Here is a 9,082-nt window from a genome sequence, read left to right as displayed (position 1 = left end):
AATTTATAAAAATGAAATTAAATGCTATGTAATTGTAACAGTGATTACACCAGTCCCCACTGCCTGAAGACCAAGTATGTTACTCCCTCAGACCTCCCCTACGATTCCTTAGTATGCCTTTAGAGGGTTTGGGGAAATGAGTTTTCTGCCAATGGCTCCAGTTCCCACTTGATAGTATTCTCCGAAATGTAGGGGTATATCCATTGCACCCAAGTTCCACTTAATCACAAACAGATTAACTTTTACAAAGAAATATTTATTCAAGGGTGTAATCACAAATACACCAACTTACTCTTCAACACATAGGAGTTAATCTTCAACTTCTCTCCCTAAATTCTCTGGGAGGGAATTAGGTTGATAGTTTAGTTTATTTCCTATAGAGCAGCATATGCTCTCAATTGTGGTCAATATGTTGATTGGTTTTGCTTTCTTAAGGAATCCCTGAGAAACCAGGATGCCTGGAACTTAAGCTCAGGGAGGACTCTGGACTTGAAACTAAGGACTCTGCTCTTTAAGGGCTAAATTAAGTTATAAACCTCATTCACTGTCATAGACTGGGGTAGTATTGGTGAGGGAAGAGGGGGATTAAGTTCCATGTATTGGAGAGTAAGTTGATTGGTTTGATTTTTAAATATTTTCAGTCTTCATTAGTTACAAGAGGAAACTCTCTTTCTTCTTTCTCGTGTATGGTTCCTATTATTTCATGTAGCAGAGAATCTCCCATGTGTAAACCAGGCTGAAGACTATTAAATAGTTTATATTATTATATGTTATATTAAATAGTTTATAACCAAGGATGGGAAATGTGAATGGAGCAAATAAGTATAATATGCATATGAATTTGTAAAAAAGTAATTTTTTCAAGTGCTTCATTGATCTAAAAAGTAAAATAGTTATTACTAAGTGAGACTGGGTCTTCGTTATCTGAAAGAGAGGTAATACTTTATGCGGTCATCAATCATTGTGAATAAGCACAATAGAGCTTTTATTTTTTTAATTCCATTTCTCATATTTAAAAAAAGTATAATTGATATCTTTTACATTTGCTCCATGTTTTTTTCTCAATATACCCCTCTCCTAGTCAGAGCTTTCCTTGGTTAGCAAAAAAAAATTTTTTTTACATACCAAAAACCAGTTCAATAAAACCAACCGATGCATTGGCCATGTCTTACAGTATATGCAAATTTCATACCCATAATCACCTTTTTCTCCAATAAAAACATAGAGGCCCATTTTCTCATCTTTTATCTAGGAATGAACTTTTGCTGAATCTTGAAGGCCACCATAAGAGGCAAAAGTGAAGAAGAATTATGTTCCAGGCATGAGAGACAGCTTGTGCAAAGATAGGAAATGTTGTTTTAAATGAGTAGCAGCAAAAATACTTTGCTATTTGACTAGATTATGGAGTAAAATGAAGAGAAATAAAGAGTAATAATAAGAAACAGTAGGCTGGGGCTAGATTGTGAAAAACTCTCAATCCTATGGAGTTGCATCGCCTCACAAGACACGGATAAGATGGGTTAGGTAGTGAGATATTATTGCCACCATTTTAAAGAGGGGGAAACTGAGGCCTTACAACCAAACAATCAATCAACAAGTATTTAAGTGCTGTTATAGAATAGGCATTGTGCCAGGCACTGGGGAATCCAAAGACAAGAACGAAAATGTCATTGCCCTGAAGGATGTTAAGTTCTAATAAGGGAAATAATATAAATGCTCATAGATTCTCATACAAGTATATATATATATACATATATGTATCTATATACACACACAAATATACACATATAAATATATATACATATACATATATATACACACACACAAATACACACATATAAATATATATATACATATATACATATATATATAAATCAAGTATATATGAAGCAAATAAAAGGTAATTTCAAGCCTGGAGAGGTAAAGTAACTTGCCTAGGACCATACAAATGGGAAATGGCCCTATCTCAGACCTAGAAAACAAACATCTCATGCTTTGCAGTTTCGCTAAACTGTGGAAACCAGTTTTCTTGAGGAACACAGTTTGAACTGGGAAGGATAGTATGGAGGGAATGGGCAGATATATCTGGCATGCCTAGAAGACCATAATACCTCTTAGCTTCTCATGGGAAATGAAAAAGGCCTCCCTGCCCTTTAGTCTTTTTTATTAATGGCATTTTCCAGGACACCCATATTGGTCTCAGGGGATAGGATGTCAATGTGTCATCAGGACTTTTCCCCTCTCCACCGTCTCGCCTTTTCCATTGGGTAATTGAAATCTGGGAGTGTGAAATCTGGAGGCCTTTTACCCGTGCCTGGATGAATGGATGTCCATTTCCTCTCCCAGACTTTCCTTGGGTCAGGCATAGAGCCAGCTTCCACGATGAGTCAATATGGAGGCTATCCCTTCTCAGCTGGCAGTAGGTTGCAGTGCCCCCTTTCGTCTGGGTCCAAGGGCTGCCTGCCTGCATTGTATCACCTGCCTCCATCTAATGAGTCTTGGCACGAATGGGCAATTATTTTAGCCATAAAATGAAAATGAAAATGAAATAAAAATAAAATCCCCCTCTGTCTTTTATAGACATGGCATGGCTTGAATGGGTCTGGCCTGTAACCAGATCCGCTAGGGAGAAGGCAGTCAGTACTCCTCAGGATGCTTTCTTCTGTGCCCCTTTCCCTGCCTCTGGGCATAGACTAGTGGTGCCTGCATGCTTTCCTCTGGGGACTCAACACAGAAAATCTTCATCCTGGTGAAAACTACCTCTTCTCATAGGCTTTAAAAGTTGGAAGAGACCAAGAGAGATCGCCTCATCCAATCCTCCTTTTACAGATGAGGAAAATGAAGTCTAGAAATAGGTGGAATGACTTTGCCTAAGGTTGCACAGTAAATGAGGAACAAAGTTGAGATTTTTTTAAGGGAGTTCCCCGTCCAACCTTTCAAAGACACTTCTCCCAACTGAGAAGCTGAGCTCTTGCTTGTAATGACTTCCATTTGCTAAGTTTTCACTATCTCACCATCTTAGATAGTTGCTTTGGGGAGAACTTCTATCTTTTAGCTTTCATGATGCTTCCCCTTGGTCCAGCTGGGATATTGATTATTTGTGGTGTAGAGATCCCTTAGTCCTTAGAAGAAGGAAGTTTTGAATTATATTAGATTTCTTGGGGAGTTCTAGGATGTCTTAGAACTAGGATGAACTTTGGTGGGGAGATGGAAGGGAGGAATGCATTCTGTATGCCTTCACAAAACATGAGAATTCTTTATAGATCAGATTACTGAGGTGGAGTTTCTAGGGATATTGGGTGGTTATTGCAACTGCTTCTTATTCTTTAAAGATTCTTCAGTACTTGGGTAGATCTAGGATTTCATGGGAGTCAGGGCACCAACAACTTGATTCAGATTGCAGTTCCATCCTATTCTGATTAGAATCCCTCCAAGTTCTCTCATCCTGAGCTATTTTTGTCCATGTCTTTCTGAAAACACATCAGAGAAGACCAGGGCCATAATTTGACTACCAGGCAAATCAAGCTATGAGCATCACCTTGACCATTTCCCCTCAGACTCTAAGATTGATAATCAATGACATTGAGCCCAAGAGTCTTTATTTTTTTAAATCCTTATCTTCTGACTTCCATACATAGTACTGATTCTAAGATAGAAGGCAGGAGAGTAGTAAGGGTTAAGCAATGGGGAGGGTTACACAGCTAGAGAGTGTCTGAGGACAGATTCGAACCAAGGACCTCCAGGCTCTGGACCTGGCTCTCAATCCACTGAGCCACCAAGCTGTCCCCTCCCTCCTCCAAGAGCACTTTAAAATAGAGCACTTTAGAATAGCTCCAAACCAATAGAGCTGCTTCCAGTCTAACCCCCACAACTATTATTGAGAAGAGAAATCTTTGCAGAAAGGGTGCCCATCTTCCTTATCTACCACCAGCAACAACTGTGGATCAAACTGCCACCAGAAGGCCTATGGGACCAAGAGCCCTGGGAGGAAAGGCATCCCCAGACTCCTGGTCCTGCTTCTAGACCAGCCTTCACAACCATCACCTATAGAACCAACTCCTGTGGAGAAGGGGCTGGACATCCCCACCAGTTGCCAACCAACCAACATCTACAAGGTAGGCAAGCTAGCCTAGCTGAAGCAATAAGGCATCTAGAGGGAGAGACAGGAGGTAGCATACGTTGAGAAGTCCAACCACCACCAACATCTTGACTGGTAGCTTCCTTCAGAGCCTGATGGAGATAGCTCAGGACCCAGAACCGTGGGAATAGCGTGACTTTAAACATGGTACCCATTTTATTTTTCTCAGTTGAAATGGCATTAAAGAAGAGGTACTGCCATTTGTTTTGCCACTGATGGGTCCTTTCTATGTGATTCATAGACGAAATCCTCCATATTTGTTGTCTCCCCCATTGGAACATACGTTTCTTGAGACTAGGATTCTTATTTTTCTATTTGTTTAGCCAGTCTTAGGACAGATCTTTGCACAGGGTAAGCACTTAATGAAGGCTTTATTTTCATTCACTCAATCAGAGGAGGGTAGGTGAGTTGTTGCCCCGGTTGCTAACTTCTGCCTGCACTGAGGCAATCTAGATACACCATGTGTCTGTCTGCATAACACTTTTCTGATTTCCACAAGCTACTCTCCCTGAAGTAACTGTGGGAAAAGACAAGTGTTTGAAGAGGATGAAGGATCAGAGTAATGGATTGGGAGAGGAGAGGGAGAGAAGGGACAGACCTCTTTCAGCAGGTAAAGAGGAAAATAAGGCCTAAAAAGTAGAGTAGCAGCAGATTGTAAAGGGCCTTCTATGTCAGATCATTGAATTTATATTTTATTCCACTTTCATAAATCCCAATAGGGAGCCATCTTTTAAGCAGGAGAATAACACAGTCAGATATATAAATTGAGAAGATGATTCTGACATCTGTATAGAAGATGTATTGGAGATGGGAGAGTCTAGTCAAGGAGACCATTTTCAAAGCCTACAAAGGTGAGAAGTGAGTAGAAATATAATTGGATGGACAGCAGTGTGAATGAAGAGGAGAGGAAGGATATATGAAACATTATGGAGATAATTGGACTTGTAAAATAATTAAATATGATGAATGAGGGGGAAGGAAGAATCAAAGATTATTCTTCAATTTGGAGCTTGGGAACCTTAAATTTGGTGACTGGGAGGATGCCAGTTCCCCAGTAGAAAAAACAAAGATGGAAATGTATCAGGAGAGGATGAATTCAATTAGGAATATGTTGAAGTTGACATATTGGCAATACTAGGTGGAGATGTAAAGCAATCAGTTAGTAATGCAGGATTGGAGCTCTGAACAAAGACTGGAACTGGATATTTAAATTTTGGAGTCATTCATGAAAAAATTCTTATCGAACCCATAAGAATAGATTCATAATGAGGATGATGATGGCTAACATTAAAATAGCACTTTAGGTTTACAAAGTACATACATTTTCTTATTTTTATCTTCTCAATGACCTTGTGAGGTAGATGTTATGATTTTTTACAGATTTTATAGATAAGGAACCTGAGACAGAGATGAAGTGACTTGCCTAAGGTCACACAGCTCCAAAGAATTTGAGATAGAAATAGAACTTGGGGTTTTCCTGAGTACAAATCAGCACAGAGCTGCCTTTAGAACTCTAATGGAGTGTACATACTTAGAGGAGAGAATGGGCCCAGGACAGATCCTTGAGTGACCCACTGGAGACAGAAGAAGAATAATGGACCAGTGAAGAAGTCTAAGGAAAGTCAGGAAGTTTGGAGAACTAGAAGATATCTGTACTGCAACAAGGAGAGAGTGTTCAGAAGAATTGAGTGGTCAGCATCACTGACGGCTGAGAAAGGACAAGGGAAAGGACTAGAAATGTTTAATTAAGAGATTATTAGAGGGGCCACTATGTGACTCAATGGATTGAGAGCCAAGCCTAGAGATGGGAGGTCTGGCCTCAGGTACTTTCTAGCTGTGTGATCCTAGAAAAGTCACTTAATTCCCATTGCCTAGCCCTTACTGCTCTTCTACCTTGGACGACAAGGTAGAAGACATTTCTACGACATTAATCCATGACATTAATTCTAAGATGAAAAGTAAAGGTTTGAGAGAGAGAGAGAAAGAGAGAGAGAGAGAGAGAGAGAGAGAGAGAGAGAGAGAGAGAGAGAGAGAGCTTATTGATAACCTTTGAGAGAGCAGATATCAGAAAGGCAGATTACAAAGGATTGAGGAGTGAGACTAGAGAGGCAGCAAGGATAGATTCCTCTTTCTAGAAATTTGTCCATGAACAGAAGGAAAGAGAGGTAAGATGATAGTTAATCTTTCTTCTAGAAGCTGGAAAACCATAGTCAAGAAGTGTCCATGTTGCTCTGGAAAACTTAGAAGTCCTTCTGGTGTCTGTATCCTTCTCTGAGGAGGAGCCACAAATCTGACACACAGAGAAGCCAAGGGGAGACACAGAGAAGAGGAAGGTGCTCCCACCACCCCAACTGCAGGCTATATTGGGCTTCCATGGCTTTTTGTTTTGTTTTGTTTTTCCTGATGAGTCAATCAGGGGCTGAGAGATTAGGTGTTATCCCTGTGACAGAAATCAAGAAAAGTCAGTGGAACTGAGACCCGTGGTATGGCAGAGGGTTCAGGAAGGAGGAGGAATTGTCAGCTAACTGGGAACTGCTGGTGGTTGGTGAGACCACCAGACTTCAGCCTGTAGCACCTTTCTTTCCCCTGCTTCCCAGGACTGAAGAAACTGTCTTCTATTAACTTGTCTAACTGATCATTTCCTGTTTCCCTAGTGGGAAGTAGAGGAAAGACATTCCATGTTCCTTTCCTCATCACCACTTCCCCAATCCCCATTATATCCTATAAATAGAAGTCTATTCCTTTAGGTGCTTATATTTATTTCTGTTACTTGAAACTGCTATTAAACAGAAGGCCATTTACAATTAATGTTTAAGCCTGTATGTGTGAAGTTAGCAATTGGGAGAAGGAATATTAATTCAAAAGGGAAAGTAGATTTTCCAAAGCCCAGGTTGAGGTGGTAGATTGGCCAATTAATAATTTATGTTATTATATGTAATATAATTACACAATATATTATATAACATAAAATACTCATATAATATCTTATAATGTTATGCAATATATAATTACACCTTATATTTTTAAATAGTTGTTCAGTGATTTTTCAGTCATGTCCAACTCTTCATGGATCTACTTTGGGATTTTGTGGCAAAGATACTAGAGCGATTTGTCATTTCCTTCTTCATCTCATTTTACAGATGAAGGAATTAAGGCAAATAGGGTTAAGTGACTTGCCCAGGGTCACACAATAAGTGTCTCGGGTCAGATTTGAACTCAGGAAGAGAAGTCTTCCAGACTTCAGGTCAGGCACTCTATCCACTGTGCGACCTAGCCCTCCCAATATTTATATAATTATATGATTAATAATTGCAGACATCACATCTGCAATGTTAGCCAATCTTTTAGCCGTCTGGACCCATTAATTAGACTGCTTAGGGAGAAGAAGGAAACAAGAAGAGAAAAACTTAATAAAGAGAAAGGTAGTAACTGTGTTGGCATATTAGTTCAGGTAACCATCCTGCCCATTGTGCCTAGTCAGTGCCCTGCTTGGTTTCAACAGTTTGCAGGAATGATACAAACAAGGGAAAAGGTTGGGGGCCATATTTCCAAGATAAGGGAGATGATTATAAAGCATGTTTATAGGGAGTAGGAAAGGAGTCAACAAAGAGGAAGAGATTATGGATAAAAGTAAGCAAGCTCCTTGGGGAGATGGAAGGGTGAGGTGAGAGGAGAGATGAAATGTTATTTCAGAATTAAAAGCAACTGTCCAGTTACCTTTTCAGGGCTGAGTCCAGAGAGATGGAGAGAGAGTTATGTAGAGCTATCCCAACTTGAAATGAACCTCTTTAGGAGGTAGGGAGCCTCTCTGCATTAGAAGTCTTTAGAAAGATTCTTGTTGACCACTTCCAAGAATGTTGTTCATGGGAGACCTGTTCAAGAATGGGTTGAGCCAACTCTGAGATCCTATGATCTTTGATACGGGTTGTTTTTCTGTAGGAAAAATGTCATTGGATTTGGGAATCATAAAAATTGGGTTTAAATCATAGGAGTACTACTTACTACTGTGATAAATGGATTAAGTCTACACTGCCCATCTTTAGATTTAATCACCAAAGGTGAGAGCACCTCTAATTCTGGGAGGTCCATAACCCACATGTGCTAGAGTGGGTGACGAATCAGAATCAACAGACCACCCCCTAGGCAGTGCTATGAGAATCTTCTATTGTGATTGGACACGTAAATTAGGAGGGAGGCACAGGAAGTGACACATAAGTGACCCCTTTAAAAGGAGAAGGTCCTCAGTCAGCTGGGGTCTTTGGTTGAAGAGGACATCTGGTAAAGGACCTCTTCTGGTTCATGGAGGAGTGCTGGAATGCTGAGACCCTGGTGAGACTGCTTTTAATATCTTCTTTGAATTCCACGTGGTGAGTTAAAGATTGACTGAATCTTCCTGAACTTCTCTTAAAAAAATTCTTTTAGTAGACTCTGTGAATGAAGCTTTGCTCCATTCACCTCCAGGCCTCTGGCCCTCTGACTCTCGGCTGAGAGTTAAGATCTACCTGAATTAATTAGAGGATCATAATAAATTACTTACTGGGTTAGATTCTTATTTCCTTATTTCCTCTCTCTTCTTAATTGTAAATAAACTTCCATAAAAGTCAATTTTGACTTGAGATTATTCTTAATTGAGGACTGATAATAGTTCAATCCTCTGGTGAACAACTTTTAATTTATTGAACCCATAAAACCCCCTTTTTCCCCTTACACTACCCATGTGACCTTAAACCTCTGGGTCTCTGTTTCCTCATTTGTGAAATATGGGTATTTAACCAATTGATCTCTAGGGTCACCTCCATCTCTAAATGCTTTGCTTCCATGATCAATGGTGTCATGGCTAACCATTTGTGCTAGGTGCTATGGATAGGGAAATGGGAGAAAATTTTTAAAAAATGATATATTCCCAGTTCTTATAATGCTTTTTTGGGGGGGTTGTTTTTAAAC

This window comes from Gracilinanus agilis, chromosome 2 (assembly GCF_016433145.1).
Source record: "Gracilinanus agilis isolate LMUSP501 chromosome 2, AgileGrace, whole genome shotgun sequence".
In the NCBI taxonomy this organism is placed as follows: domain Eukaryota; kingdom Metazoa; phylum Chordata; class Mammalia; order Didelphimorphia; family Didelphidae; genus Gracilinanus; species Gracilinanus agilis.
The sequence above is the reverse complement of the archived record's forward strand: the minus strand, read 5'-3'. Positions refer to the sequence as shown.